The 16,765-nt window shown below is 34.8% G+C and overlaps 2 non-coding genes across 2 annotated transcripts; both read left to right on the top strand.

Moving 5' to 3' along the window:
- Positions 1–620: 620 nt before the first annotated feature.
- On the top strand, positions 621–727 carry LOC131169860 (small nucleolar RNA R71). The gene has a single exon (XR_009140795.1). It is a non-coding gene; the product is annotated as a small nucleolar RNA R71 (small nucleolar RNA).
- Positions 728–11,629: 10,902 nt separating this feature from the next.
- LOC131169636 (small nucleolar RNA R71) lies at positions 11,630–11,736 on the top strand. The gene has a single exon (XR_009140523.1). It is a non-coding gene; the product is annotated as a small nucleolar RNA R71 (small nucleolar RNA).
- The last annotated feature ends 5,029 nt before the right edge of the window (positions 11,737–16,765 follow it).

The following is a 16,765-nucleotide window of genomic DNA, read 5'->3' as shown; positions in this document are numbered from 1 at the left end:
CTAAGAAACCTTCCATCATGGATTCCATAGTCAACTTTGGTTCAGGCTATTGAGGTTGAGGAGGTGGTGGTGGTTGTGCAAAGTTTTGTCCTTTATTCTGAAATTCAAAGGGGTGCTGGTGGTCTGTACCCTTGTTTTTTGTTCATTGGTTGATTCTGTGGATTTGACCATGAGAAATTTGGGTAGTTCCTCCATCCAGGGTTGTAAGTACTTGAGTATGGATTGTTGAGTTGCCTCTGTTATTCACATAGTTCATCTGTTCTGTGGAGGGTTCATTAAAGTTGTTGCATTCTGAAGTCATATAACCTCCTCCACAGCTGTCGTAGTGCTGGTTGCTCATTCCTATAGCATTGGTTTGCATTCTATTGAGCCTCTTCGTGAGCTGGTCAAATTGAGCATTTATCATACTTAGGTCATCCACTTCCAGGATCCCTACTATCCTCTTTGTATTTCCCCTTTCATTTGAGCATTCGTAGTTGTGATACGTGACCCTCTCCAAAAGTTTAAGTGCTTGTGTTACCATTTTCCCCATTAGGTCACCTTCTGCAGCTGAATCTACTATGCTTCTTGTAGAGGGCAGTAGCCCATTATAGAAATTCTGAACTAGGAGCCAATCCTCTATGCCATGGTGTAGACATTCCCTCTACATATCTTTATATCTCTCTCATGCGTCATAGAGTGATTCACCTTCCTTCTGTCTGAAGGTGTTGAGTTCAACCCTCAATTTTGCAGTCTTTGTAGGTGGGAAATACCTTGCTAGAAAAGCTTGTGAGAGGTCTTCCCAAGTGGTGAATGTTCCAGCTAGTTGAGAAAGTAACCACTTCCTTGCTCTATCTCGAAGGGAGAATGGAAATGCTCTGAGTCTTATAGCTTAATCAGAGACTCCATTCATCTTGAATGTGTCACATAGGGCAAGAAAGCAATGGAGGTGTTAGTGCGGATCTTCTGTAGGTGAACCTCCAAATTGGGTCTGTTGAATCATTAGGAGCCATGCTAGTTTTAGTTCAAAATTGTTGGCTTCCACTGGGGGTCTCGTAACACTGGGCTAGAATCCTTGTATAGATGGAGCTCCGTAGTCTCTCAGGAGTCTTGGCATATTATCATTATCGGCCATTATTAGAGTTTCTGGATTTCCTTGATCTTGTTCTTGGTGTCTCCTTTCTCTCCTGATGGCTCTTAAAGTCTTATCTATCTCGGGATCCAAGTCTAAAACTTCTTCTTCTAGCTTTGCTCTGGTCATGCACCAGACCAAATACTTGAGAGAAAATAAGAGAAATAAAACCAAATAGTCAATAAAAATGCCTAAATAAGCTAAATTGCCTATTGCTTAATATTACTAAAACTAAATTCCCTGACAACGGTGCCAAAAATTTATTTGCTGGTTTTACAACCACCGTAAGTGCACGGATCGCTAACAAGTAATAGAATGGTGAGTAGAGTATCGTCCCATGAGAAATTAATTAGCAAGTACTAAACTACATAGCAATTTTGACTGTCTAGGCTAACGATTAAAATGGGAGAGTGAATTGAATCTATCTTGGATGCTGGAAATTAACTTTGAATAAAACTATCTATTAAAACAATTCCAAAATTAAGATTTCACACTTTAACCTTATTATAGATTTTAATGTTGTTTATTCATTGGATTGAGTATCATTACTTTGATGGAAATTAATCCTAAGATATCTTAGATCCTCTCTCAAGGCACCTAAGGTGTGTTTCGATTAGAGCTAAACCCTACTTTCATTGGTGATTAGTCCTAATAGAAACCCTTTAAGATCTATGATTAATTATGGAACTCCACAAAGGTCATCATCCTATCTCTAGTTCAGATTTCCTAGGTTAAAAATCCCGATTTTCTAATATTAATCTTCACCTTTCATTCCTTCAATTAATATCTGTAATCAATACTAAGTGGGTACCGACACATAGCATGCATTTAGCTCGCAAGAAATTGAATCAAAGAACAAAACTCAAATCTAATAAATAAAACTCAATATTTATCCATAATAGTGATTATAAGTGTTACTCTCCTAATTCCAGAATTAAGAGATTACTCACTCATGGTGAGTTTAACAAACATAATAAAAATAAAATGAAAGAACATGAACAATCCGCTTAAAGAAATAGAACAAAGGAACCAATGAGGGTTTCCTGCAACCTTAGACTTGTGGAACTTCGGCTGAAGGTTTCCCTTTCGTGTTGATGCTCTCCTCTTAAAGACGGCTGTATATGTGAAAATGAGATTAGGTCTGGATTAGGATTTCTTTAACTGTCTTCTTGCTTTCTGCTGCTTCTATTTATATTCCAAGTCTAGGGTTAGGTTTTTAGAGTCCCAAAAGCATTAGAACTCTCTCCCCTATGTAGAAACTAAAGTTGAAATCAATTCAGAAAACTGGCTATCGCGTGATACATGGCCCGTGTGTCACTACACTGCCCAGGGCCGTGTAACTTACGGGAGCTTGAATGGTTGCCTCTTGTATAGGGACAGGAGTTTACATGGACCTCAGGAAGTTACATGGGCCTGATTACACAGCCAGTGTACTTTTGTTCTTCAGAGAAATCTTCAAGACTGGCCTAGTAGAGACTTACACGGGTCTTCATAATTTACATGGGTCATGATACACGGCCCGTGTACTTTGTTTCTTCCTTAGCTCTTTAGCTTTCTCCTGGCAGTAGGTTACACGGGACTGTGGCTTTGCTTACACAACTCGTGTAAGGTGTATCAGCAACACTTCTTTATCCTTTGGTCTTTCCAAGCTTTCTTCTTTGCTCCTATGCCTTGAAACTTCTTCAAAACACCTGGCAACATATAGAAAACATAGAATTCAGAGCTTGGCAATGGAATTAACAAAAGTTGATGAAATTGATGATTATGCATGGTTTTACTTATCTAAATGCTATGAAATATTATACAAATATACTTAAGAATATCTATATAATACAAGTGTATCAGGTACTCAAATTGTATCTTAACTAACCTAAACTCTACTTTCGTGGCGATTAAATTAACCAATATTCATTAAGTTCCTGTGATTAATTATTAGTTCCATATAGAATTTTAGCCTATCTCTAGGTCAAAAATCCTAAGTTCAAAACCTTGTTCTTCTAATATTAATTTTCACTTTTTAGTCCTTCAACTAATATCTAGAATCAATACTAAGGGGGTACCAAAACATTGTTAGTAGTATACCCTAGAACATATCATTTTGTATATATCTTGTACATATTTTATTAATGAAAGACAACTTTACTTTTCCGTTTACATAATATATTTATGTGTAATAGAAAAGGTCCATTGATATTTTGTTAGAAATTCTATTCTTAAGTTGTTAAGAATATGAGTGACAATATTTCTAGCACAAAGTATCACAAACCGATTCACAATCGAGGATACTTCACAAAGGACATGACTTATCCTGAAAGATTATAATCATGTTTATTCCCATGGTATTTATATGAGATATGAATAAGATGGAGTGGTGAGTCTCATGCCACATAACAAACATGATAGGCACTTATACATGATAAGTAAACCGAACCAGTGACGCTTATGATATGCACATAGAGTTTACTCTTGTCAATGCATTGTCATATATCATATCATTGCATATAATCTTTAGACCTGAGATAACACAGTTATCATGTATATAGGTGGTTTGAGTTTGATACTGCTTTCATACTTGTACTGTGTATGGGTATATAGGCATGTGTTGGCTCCTACTAGTTATATATGGAGATAGGTGTTGATCAAGATGGAATCCGTTACCCTAAGTAAATAGGGATAAAATCCTATGTTCATTTAATTGTTCTTGATGGTTCAAGTTCCTGGCCAGGACAGACAAATTTAGTCAGAAAAAAGTTTCTGACAAGAAAATCTAATTAATCAAGAACTGAAATTAAAAGATAACATAATGTTCATAGCAAATGAGGTTTGACATTAACCATGACTCTAGCTCGAATTAGGATTTTGTAACGGAGAGATTCTAGTGCATGGTAACATATGATTAAAGGTTCATTTAAGGTATTCCTTATTACTGATTGGGTGGCCATGGCATACTATGCTAGGTGTCAACCATGGTCTATGAGATGCCTGAAATGATTTAGAGAAATCATTTATGGTAAGAAAGAGTTCTAATGATATCAAGAGTTAATATCATTTCTCATTGCCAATAAGTAATGAGCCTAGTAAGTCACACATCTACACAAGCTAATCACCATTTAAAATATGATTCAATTGATTAATTAAAGAGTTTAATTAATTAATTAAAGAGGTTTGGTTTGTAATAAGATTGCAAAGTCCCTACAATGACTTGAAACTAAATCTAGGTTATTGGATGTATAATATAAATTAAATTTATATTTAATTTGATTAAATATGAATTTAATTATGAGAAATTAATTAATGGAGATTAATTAATTAATTAATTAATATTTGATATACATTAATTTAAAGAGGAGAAATTATGATTTTGGATTGAGAACTCAAATTAAAGAGTAAGGGCAAATTAGTCTTTTCACATGGTGACATGTGGCACCATGAGATGGTGACACATGGCACCATATGATCTTGCCACTTGTCTTCCTATGATGGAAGACCACATGTTATGATTTAAATGGAGCTTGACACATGGCTTCATAGGATTAAATCAAATAATAAGAAGATGGGATCCTGTGGTGACATGTGGCAAGGGAGTTAGGGTTTGACCTAAGTATATAAAGAAAAATCAGCCAACCTCTCTTTTCTCTCATATGTGTGACGGTACAAAGGCTTCTTCTTATCCTCTTCAATTTCTCAATTGATTCAAAGGGAAAAACTAAGATTTCCTTTTGAATTAAATTATTAGAAAGTGTTTCTAACACCCAATACATTCATACAATCTTCACAAAGCATAAACCGCATCTCATAATTGGTCGACAAGGCTTAAGAAGCCAATCTAGGGGCTGTCATTGCTACCTTGGTGTGTGCTTGTGGTGGATAAACTAGAGGGACAACATTTGGGGTCCTAAGAACATCCTATGATTGCATCAATTGTGCATTAAGAGGTTAGTACCTAAAAATCCCTTTTTTAGTTAGGGTTTGATTGAATTAATTGTTAATTCATAATCTTTAATGGCAAATGAAATTTAAATGCATGCTAAAATATGTTTTGGTATGCAATTGGGCATTGGAAATTGATTAGGTTCATAAGACACTTTGTATGGTGCATGTAACCTTAGAAATAATTTTTGAAATTCAAGGTTCTAATACCTAATAATCACGCTTCCACTCCTTCAATTGGTATTATAGCCACTATATTTACCATTAAGATTGTTTATGAGGTTTAATTGTGTGATTGGATCAAATTTAGATTGATCCAAAGCTGTTCGGATTTCACCATGGTGGCGGTATGAATGTGAATCACACCCTAAAGGTGTGTTTAATGTATGTGCATGGTTTATGGGCCCTTTGTGCAATTGTTGTATATTTTAAGGCCCATAATTAGGCCTATACCTAATTAAATTGTTTAATTAGGAATTTTAATTACACAATTAATTTTTGAAAAATGTTTTCAAGGTATTAAATTTGGAAAGGGTTTCTAAATTTAAATTTATTTGAATGAGATTCAAATCTGAATTTTTGGTTGAATATGTGATATTCAATTTAATTTTAGTATGTAAATTTTATTTAATTATTAAATTTTAATATGCATGATGGATGATCATGGACAATTAAAGGCCAATGTGATTGGATTTATTTCTTTTATTTTTCTTTGGGTTTCAACATAATTAATTTTATTTTAGTGGCATGTATTATAAATGTTGTAATAATTTGGGTTGTAATTTCATTTATTTGAGGACTTTAAAGTCCATATTCTTGTAAATTCACTTTGGTATGCTAAGAATTACAATGTAATTGGATTGCAAGAAGATCAAGGAAGTCAAGAGCATTGGTGGGACCAGTGGGAGAAAATCAAGATCAAGTGTTGATTATATACTCCTTCAGCAACTCTTGTAAAATGAATGAATGAAATACACCTAGAAATGCCCTGATTCAATTCTTAGTGGCTCAGAATTGAATCCCTTATAAAGTCCATGATCACACCATATTATTTGTTTATCCATGTATGCATGAGATGTATGTGAATGTATGCAAGTATATGATATATGCATGCCAATTAGATAATGTGTAAAGTTAGACCATAATAGTAATTAAGTCAACCACTAAATCTTCCAAACAAATGATTAAGTTGAAAATGGTATAATTAAAGTAATTATATCATGGCCCTCCATTGAGGTAATTATTTTAAGAAATTTTAAATACTTGCATGTGATGCATTTATTTAAGAGATTTTCTTAAGAATAATTGTTAAGCATGAGATGTTGTAAATATGTAAATAGTTGGTGGCCAATAATGGATGTGCCTGAGGACATTAAAATTATTTGCATATTTACTGGCTCAATGGGATCAACTTAACTAATGCAAGATAAATCAATAATGGATGTGCCTGAGATTTTGAGCATTAGGGGCTAAATAAATGATTGAACCTCACATGAGATGTGATGGGCAAGGAGTTGCTCACTTATAGTTTATTATAATTCCAATAATGGATGTGCCTAAGGATGATCAATAAGACTATAAAAATTGAATCACCCACTAGAAATCCATCCAACTAGGATTTCCATTTCCTACTTTGGAAGTGTAGGGTTCGCTAAGTTAGTGGGAGGACCAATTTGATTAAAAGACCATAATCATTTTGGTTAATTACTTGATATATTTACTAATTAATCGAGTTATTTTTTATAGTTAATTTTTTTGATAATAATGAACACACAACAACCACCACCATCCAATATCCTTGCAAGCATTGATGGGTGTCGAATCCACCAGAAATTAAATTAACTGAAATTACCAGTAATGAAATATTTTTCTGCAGCAAATGGTAAATCCAAGTTGAACCCTAGAGACTGAATTATTAATTTTCGTACACTTGTGTGTAATGGAAAATGAAAGAAACAAAGATTTGGGGGGGGAGGGGAGGATTGTAACACAAAATCAGAAGAAATCAGAAATTGAAGAACTAAATATGAAAATCTCAATTTAAACAAACTTCAGTCCAAGGTAATTCGCATTCCAATGCATTGATTTGATCATAGACAAAAGAAATACAATTATCTCTTATTGAATACTTAACGTAGATTTACTAAATAGCGAGGTAAACCCCTGACTTCCCCTATACTCACCAATTCGAGCCCAGCACTCTTATTGACTCTAATTATTAACTGAGTTGGCATTAAGCAATCCTCATCAAATTAATAACTGCTTTAAGAAAATGAAGTAGTTAAGCTGAACAACAATTTATGAAACATAAATCATTTAATCCATCCTATTGTTTTCTTAGGTTATTATCGAAAACTTGGATCATAATCAATAAAACCTAATTGCTACTCATATTCAATCTTACACAACAATTACGGATTATGAAGATAAACTAGCAATTGATCAAATCAAACAATCAACTAATAGGCCTTTTTAGCAAATCATTCAATAGATCAAAAATAATTAAATCAGAAAACAATAGGTATTCAAAAAGACATAATAAATTAAGAACCTGGTCTCACAAATCACACATAAGAACTTGAATCCCTTGAACTGAATTAAAACTTAGCCACTCATGTTCATGGCTTACAGAAAAATAAAATAAAGAAATCTAAAGAAGAATTCTAAAAGACGAATGGAGAGGCTGTTGAATGGTGTCTATGGAGAATGAAGATGTGAATTGGGATGCTCTTAGCTGCTGCCCAAAGACATATTTATACTAAAAAAACCTAATCCCAAAGATAGGAACCAAACCAAACTAGGAAAGGTTTTGAAATTCAAGATGTAGATTTTCAGCCTGCATTCACGTTTTTGGAATCAAGGCAAATTTTTAGCAATTACCTTTCCAAATCTGCCTCTGCCCTCTTCAAGAAAGTTGTAGCCCTATTTCTTAGCTTTCCAACGGGTACTCATGGACCCAAATCTGAGGTCTACAGTCCAAGTTATGGCCCAAAAATTGGGACTGGTTCAGTCAGACGGTCCAGCCCATTATGACGACTTCATTGCCGTTTTTTGACAATTAAAATGGCCTCATCTCTCATCCAGCCCTTCATAGAAGTTGTAGAGGTGGCTCTTGAGGTTCAATTGGGCTTGTTCTTGCTTCATTTGGACGTCTAAAAGTCCAGATACAAAATAAATACTGAAACTGGTCGTGACCCATCGAGTCTGGGCTTTTGCAATAGATCCATAGCTCATTTTGTCAACCTTAGAGACTGATTTGGGCTTTAGTCCCTCTTTATCATTTGAAGTGGTCTATCTTAGCTTTTCAATGGATTAAACAACATTCAATTTGGAGACCCACAACTTTAGAAACATCTGAAAAATACAGCAAAGGTAAAATACTAAAAATTTCTCCATTTAACACAATTATTCCACAACTATCTAAAAATATGCCTAGATGATAAATATATTTTAACCAACTGAATTAAACATAAAAACACACTAAAAACACTAATGTGATGGGAGTAAAATTAATAAATTATGCGCTTATTAAATTCCCCCACACTTATTCCATGCTTGTCCTCAAGCATGACTTAAATTCTCAATCAACTTCACTTAGAAGTTCCTTAACTTCAACCTATCACAACATTCTCTAATAAAAGATTAAGAGCTTAAAAGAAGAGGCAAGTAAGGTAATAACCATTACAATAAATTTCATCAACACCATACCAATATATCAATAATTTTCCAACACAAAACAAAAGGCTTGAAATCAATTAAGCTCACACAATTAAAGTTCCATAAAATTTTTTAGTCAATACACACCAAAACACAAGGCTAATTTATCAAGGCACAATAATTATAGCTCTTTGCAAATCTTAGGGGAGATAGAAATATCCTTTTTTTTTTATTTGAAATTAGTATTTCTCTCTTGTCACAGTTATCACTTTTTTTTTTATTTCAATCATCACCTTCAGAAAAGTACCTTGCTCATATCCTAACTAGCTTTTGGCCTGAGAATCGACATGGGGTTCATGAAGACCCCTGGTTAGTTTGCTTAACTAAAATAGAGGAGCAATTTTCAAGTTCAACCTTTTATTTCCCCCAATTTATGCATCTACATATTATAAAGTGCCCTGATAGATTAAATAAAGTTCTGAAATATGCATGACACTAGTTTAAAGCACATATAACTAATAATTTCACCATTAAATCAAGCCTAAATGATTTATGCAGGAAAAAATTTCTCTATGGTATGGAGAAGAGGGAAAATCCATCATTAAAGTTACTATTACCTTGCCTAAAATCTCAAAAATTCAATCTAAAATAGAAAAGTCATTTCAAGGACAAAGCACTTCTCTCCGAGAGTTAATATAGAATCATGAATCAAGCTTATGAGAACAAATTTTATTTTATTATTATTGTTATTTTTTTTTAACAATTAAAAAGATTGCAGCAACAAATTTCTCCTCCCCCACACTTAAAACTTACATTGTCCCCAATGTAAAGCCCAAATGCAAAAGAAAAGAAAAAAAAATGCTAGAAAATAAAATAAAATAAGGGAAAGAAAACAAATCTGATTGTGGCTAACAAGCCACCCATGAACCTGCCTCTCAAGAAGCTCCTTTGTTTAACGTCGTTAGCTTGACATGACAAAGCTCCTTAATCCACTGAATTCTCCTAAAACCCAAATGGCTTGAGTTCATGACCGTTGACCTTGAACACTTTGTTAGTTCCTAAACTTTGAATTTCAACTGCACCATAAGGAAATACATTAGTAACAACAAAGGGTCCAATCCAAGGAGAACGCAACTTACCAGGCATCAGCTTCAATCTGAAATTATACAATAAAACTTTTTGTCCAACCACAAACTGCTTCCTTAGAATTAGTTTGTCATGGAATGCCTTGGTCTTTTCTTTATAGATCTTAGAATTCTCATAAGCCTTAAGGCGAATTTCCTCTAATTCATGCAAATGTGATTTTCTTTCTAACTCATCCTCCATGCTTAACTCAAAAACATCCTGCACAAATGTATCAACAACATCAATAGAAAAAATAGAATGATTATCAGCAGGATACTTCATGGAATCAAAGATATTAAATTTGACAGTCTCTCCATCAAACTCCATAGTTAAGGTACCATCATCCATATCAATTTTTGTCTTGGAAGTTTTTAGGAAAGGTCTTCCAAACAAAATCAAAGCTAAATTTGATGAGAGAGCACTATCATCCTCCATATCCAGAATGTAAAAATCTGTAGGAAAAATCAATCCTCCAACCTGCACCAACACATCCTCAACTACTCCCAATGGGTAAGCATTAGAACGATCAGCTAACTGAATAATGACACTGGTTTCTTTCAAAGGACCCAAATTTAAAGTTTGAAAAACTGAATTTGACATATTACATTAATAGATGCTTCTAAATCTGCCATTGCACTTTCAAATTTAGAATCACCTATTCTGCAGGGAATAGAAAACGAACCTGGATCATTACACTTAGGGGGTAATTTTCGCTGAATTAATGCCGACACATTTTCCCCCACACTGATCTTCTCATTATTCCTCAACTTGCGCTTTGTAGTGCATAATTCTTTAAGGAATTTGGCATACCTGGGAACTTGTTTGATCGCATCAAGTAAAGATATACTCACCTCTACCTTCCTGAAAGTCTTCAAAATTTCTTTCTCTTGTTCTTCTTTCTTCGTCTTAGCCAACCTACAGGGGAATGGAGGAAGAACAGAATTATTAACCTTATTCAGTTTAGGTTCAGTATTTACCTCAATTTCAGGAACTTCAGACTCTTTTTTTCCTTGCTTCTTCTTTTTTACTGGCTCATGTGGAGTCTGATTATCAACTTCTTTCCCACTCCGCAACAATATCAGACTTGCATTTTCTCTGGGGTTCATGACTGTTTGTGATGGAAGCTTTCCAAAACCTTGAGCTTCCAGTTTGCTCACAGATGAAGCTAATTGACCAATCTGCCTCTCTATATTTTGAATGCTATTTCTAGTCTCCTGTTGAAACTGTTGGGTATTGTTAGCCAAAGCCTTAACAATTTCATCAAGTGACATACCTTGATTTAAGGGAGGCGGAGGTGGTTAATTCACTTATCTCTGCTGATGGTATCGGTTTTGCACCGGTTGATTCCCATAACTCAGATTGGGATGATCTCGCCATCCTGGATTATAAGTATTAGAAAAGGGATCATACCTGTGTTGTGGCTGTCCATAATTTCCTACTGCATTAACATGTTGCATGGATTGATCCTCTTGTAATGTAGGACACATGTCAGTAGCATAACCCGAACCCGAATAAATCCCACATACCTTAACAATTTGCATTTTCCCTGCAGCCAACTGCCTCACCAAAGAAGTTAAATCAGAAATTTATTTCTCAAGGTTAGATGTACTTACCTCATTAACCTTCTTAGGTGCGTGATCCATTCTCATTCCAAATTGCTAAGAGTTTGCTGCCACGTTAGCAATCAGCCACCTTGCCTCTTTTGGTGTCTTGTCAACCAAAGCTCCTCTACTAGCAGCATCTATCATACTGCGGTCCATTGGTAGAAGTCCCTCATGGAAACACTGAATCAATAGCTACTCACTTATTTGATGATGGGGACAGCTTGCACACAGCTTCTTAAATCTCTCCCAATACTCATACAAGCTCTCTCCATTGTATTGCCTGATGCCATAAATTTCATTTCTTATGTTGGCAGCACGGGAAGCAGGAAAATACTTCTCTAGAAATATCTACTTCATCCCATTCTATGAGTTAACAGATCCAGAAGGAAGGTAATACAACTAATCCTTAGCTGTGCCCTCCAGTGAGAAAGGGAAAGCTTGATGCTTGATTTGATCCTCTGAAACTCCTTGAGGTTTCATGCTGGAACACACAACATGAAATTCCTTTAGATGCTTATGTGGATCCTCACCTGTAAGACCATGAAATTTAGGCAACAAATAGATTAGTCCAGATTTCAACTCAAAAGCAACATTTAAAGCAGGGTATTGGATACACAAAAGCTATTGGTTTAGATCAGGAGCAGCCAACTCTTTCAAAGTCCTAGCAGTAGCCATGGTCTCATTTTTGGAACTTGACTCTGAATCCGAATCCGAACTTAGCTCCTTTGAAGATAGGACTCCTTTAGATGTACTCGGAATCTGCCTAGCTTGCTTAGCCCATTTTCTCAACCGTTTAGCTGTTTTTTCTACTTCTGGATCAAAGATCAACTCACCAGAAATTCTTGTCATAAACAAAGAGAAATCAAAGTAAAAACAAAAAAATGCCTCAATACCCTAGAAAACAATGGAATTTGGCCTCAAGAGGGTGGGGCTAAAGAATCCTATCGATTTATTAGTCTTGATCAGAGTGTCGCTTCCTTCAAAATAGGTATGGGCCGCCCTCCAAATTCAACCAAAATCCTTAATTAACAGTAACAATGAACACTAACACCGTAATTATTTCATTTTATTTTTTTTTCTTTTCCAAAAACCTGAAAATAGCAACAACTAACAAACAAAATTAATAACAGAATATCTAACACCAAAAACACGAAATCAAATAAACTTCAATCTCCAACAATGACGCCAAAATTCTTGATGGGTGTCAAATCCACCAGAAATTAAATTAACTGAAATTACCAGTAATGAAATATTTTCAGCAGCAAGTGGTAAATTCAGGTCGAACCCTAGAGACTGAATTATTAATTTTTGTGCACTTGTGTGTAATGGAAAACGAAAGAAACAAAGATTGGCGCCGAGGGGGGGGAGGGGGTTTGTAACACAAAATCAGAAGAAATCAGAAATTCAAGAATTAAATATGAAAATCTCAATTTAAACAAACTTCAGTCCAAGGTAATTCGCATTCCAATGCATTGATTTGATCATAGACAAAAGAAATACAATTATCTCTTATTGAATACTTAACGTAGATTTACTAAACAGCGAGGTAAACCCCTAACTTCCCTATACTCATCAATTCGACCCCAGCACTCTTATTAAATCTAATTATTAACTGTGTTGGTATTAAGCAATCCTCTTCAAATTAATAACTGCTTTAAGAAAAAGAAGTAGTTAAGCTGAACAACAATTTATGAAGCATAAATCATTTAATCCATCCTATTATTTCCTTAGGTTATTATCGAAAACTTGGATCATAATCAATAAAACCTAATTGCTACTCATGTTCAATCTTACACAACAATTATAGATTATGAAGATGAACTAGCAATTGATCAAATCAAACAATCAACTAATAGGCCTTTTTAGCAAATCATTCAACAGATCAAAAACAATTAAATCAGAAAACAATAGATATTCAAAAAGACATAAATTAAATTAAGAACCTGGTCTCACAAATCACACATAAGAACTTGAATCCCTTGAACTGAATTAAAAACTTAGCCACTCATGTTCATGGCTTACAGAAAAATAAAATAAAGAAATCTAAAGAAGAATTCTAAAAGACGAATGGAGAGGCTGCTGAATGGTGTCTATGGAGAATGAAGGTCTGAATTGGGATGCTCTTAGCTGCTGCCCAAAGACATATTTATACTAAAAAAACCTAATCCCAAAGATAGGAACCAAACCAAACTAGAAAAGGTTTTGAAATTCAAGATGCAGATTTTCAGCCTGCATTCACATTTCTGGAATCAAAGCAGATTTTCAGCAACTTTCTTTCCGAATCTGCCTCTGCCCTCTTCAGGAAAGTTGTAGCCCTATTTCTTAGCTTTCCAACGGGTACTCATGGACCCAAATTCGAGGTCTACAGCCCAAGTTATGGCCCAAAAACCAGGACTAGTTCAGTCAGACGGTCCAGCCCATTGTGATGACTTCATTGCCATTTTTTGACAATTAAAATGGCCTCATCTCTCATCCAGCCCTTCATAGAAGTTGTAAAGGTGGCTCTTGAGGTTCAATTGGGCTTGGCCTTGCTTCATTTAGAAGTCTGAAAGTCCAGATACAAAATAAATACTGAAACTGGTTGTGACCCATTGAGTATGGGCTTTTGCAATAGATCCATAGCTCATTTTGTCAACCTTGGAGACTGATTTGGGCTTTAGTCCCTCTTTATCATTTAAAGTGGTCTATCTTAGCTTTTCAATGGATTAAACAACACTCAATTTGGAGACCCACAACTTTAGAAACATCTGAAAATTACAGCAAAGGTAAAATACTAAAAATTTCTCCATTTAACACAATTATTCCACAACTATCTAAAAATATGCCTAGATGATAAATATATTTTAACCAACTGAATTAAACATAAAAACACACTAAAAACACTAAATGTGATGGGAGTAAAATTAATAAATTATGCACTTATCACGCATACTTGATCACAATAGGTTGACGAGACCTAATCTTTTTGATTGGCTAAGAAATTTAAAACTTGTCTTGAACCTAGAACATATTGGATATATTTTAGACTCAAAGGTTCCTGGTCTCCTACCTCCAGAGGCCACTCAAGAGGAACTAGATACTTTAGACAAGTGGAAGGAGCATGATATGGAGCCAAATGTTACATGCTTGCTTCTATGAGTAATGAGTTACAGAAGTAGCATGAAAATATGCAAAATGCAAGTGAGATCCTCCTTCACTTACAAGAGTTATATGGTGAGCACAGCAGGAATGCTAGGTATGAGATATCTAGACAGCTATTCCGCATGAGGATGTCTGAGAGACAGAATGTAGGAGATCATGTCTACAAGATGATTCGGCTTATTGAGCAGCTGGAACATCTTTATTTTTACATGGATTTCCAACTGTAGATGGATTTGATCCTTCAGTCCCTGCTTGAGTCATTTGGGAATTTTGTAACAAATTTCCATATGACAAAGCAAGAAGGTACTTTGGCTGGGTTGCTTAACATGCTGGTTATTGCCTAAAAGAATATGCCGGGCAATAAAGGAAAAGAGGTGGCTTTGATTGTATCTTCTTCTTCTGCTGGAAAGTCCAAAAAGAAGAAGGGCAATAAGAATAAGAAACCTCAAATTCCCGGACCTTCCAAGAAGAAAGCCAAATAGAAGGGCAAGACCGAAGCTGACAAAGGCAAGGGAAAGTGTTTCCACTGCCAGAAGGATGGGCACTGGAAAAGGAACTGCCCAAAGTATCTTGCTTCTCTGAAGGACAAGAAAGATAGAGCTTCAGAAGGTATGTCTGTGTCTTGTTATTTAGATTCTGATGATACTCATAGTTCATCTACACTTGGGTTTTAGATAATGGTGCTAGTTCTCACATTACTTTTGATATGCAGGAACTAGCAAGTAGTAGCAGCTTGCAGTCACGAGATATTAGACTCCGGGTTGGCAATGGCTCAACTGTTGAAGCTTTAGCCATAGGATCTAAATCTTTATACGTGTATGGACATTTTTTTGTATTTAAATAATGTTTTGCATGTACCTAACGCTTTTAAAAACATCATTTCTATATCTAGTTTGGCTATAAATTTCAGTTCACAAATGATGTTTGCAATATTTATTTTGGAAATAAATATGTTGGCTCGGATTATATGCATGATGGACTTTATTATTTGGATAATAATGTTAAATACAAATCTAACGCAAGCAATCTAAATGAATGTAATGCCATGATGAAAATCAACTCAAGTTCAAAATATATTTGGCACTTAAGGTTAGGTCATGTTGCAGAAGATAGGATTGCAAAGCTGGAGAAAATGGGGATTTTATCCTCATTAGGTTCTGAACCTACTCTAACTTATGAATCCCGCCTTGAAGGCAAAATGACTAGATCACCTTTTATTGAACAAGGGTTAAGAGCTGAAAATATTTTAGAATTGATACATAGTGATGTATGTGGTCCATTTAAGGAAATGGCTAGAGGCAGTTTTTATTATGTTATTACCTTTACTGATGATAAATCAAGGTTTGGGTATTTATATTTGATGAAATAAAAACATAAATCCTTTGAAAAGTTCAAAGAATTTAAATGTGAAGTAGAAAATCAAATAGGAAAAGGTATTAAAACTCTTCGATCAGATCGTGGAGGTGAATACTTAAGTACTGAATTTGATGAATACTTGAAAGAGCATGGCATTTATAACACCCCTATGTTCGGTAGTGCGTTCTACTGCTCCGGTGACCAGTGTTTGTCCGGACAGCTGGAATGCCTAGAACTATATTTAAATATTAGTAAGGAGACATAGAATAATGAAATACAAGAAAAGAAAAGACAAGAAAAATAAAGGAAAAATAATAGCAATGAAATGTAACCAAGTTAAACGAGCCGAGAACCATAGCGATGGGTAACCGCACCGGGAAGTTACGGCGTGGACCGTTGACTAGCCCTGGACCGCGAGGAACCCTGGAAAATATTTTTAAGAAATAATTAAAGACTTATTGAAGCATAAATATCATTAGAAATATCAAAGAAAAATTAATTAATTAGTACAAAGAAAAACGAGAAAATGAGAAAACGACAAAACTCGGTGTTATCGAAAAATCGGGAATGCAACCCGAACAGGGGCATTGTGGTCATTTAACACCCCAAGTTGTCTTTTGACCTAAATGTCCATTAAAAATAAATGATATTACACTTGGAAAATGTCATGAAAATTAAAATTGAAGTACATAATATAAATGATGGAAGTTTGGGGTATAAAAATGAAAATTTAGAAAGTTAGAATAATTAAACATTAAAATCATGTAAGTGCTCCACTAAGGCAGATTCAGGACCACTATATAAGCTAAATGGACAGCTGAACATCATCTTCAACCTCAAA

This window comes from Hevea brasiliensis, chromosome 1 (assembly GCF_030052815.1).
Source record: "Hevea brasiliensis isolate MT/VB/25A 57/8 chromosome 1, ASM3005281v1, whole genome shotgun sequence".
Taxonomy (NCBI): domain Eukaryota; kingdom Viridiplantae; phylum Streptophyta; class Magnoliopsida; order Malpighiales; family Euphorbiaceae; genus Hevea; species Hevea brasiliensis.
Note: the sequence above shows the minus strand (reverse complement) of the source record. Positions and strands in the feature narration are given on the sequence as shown.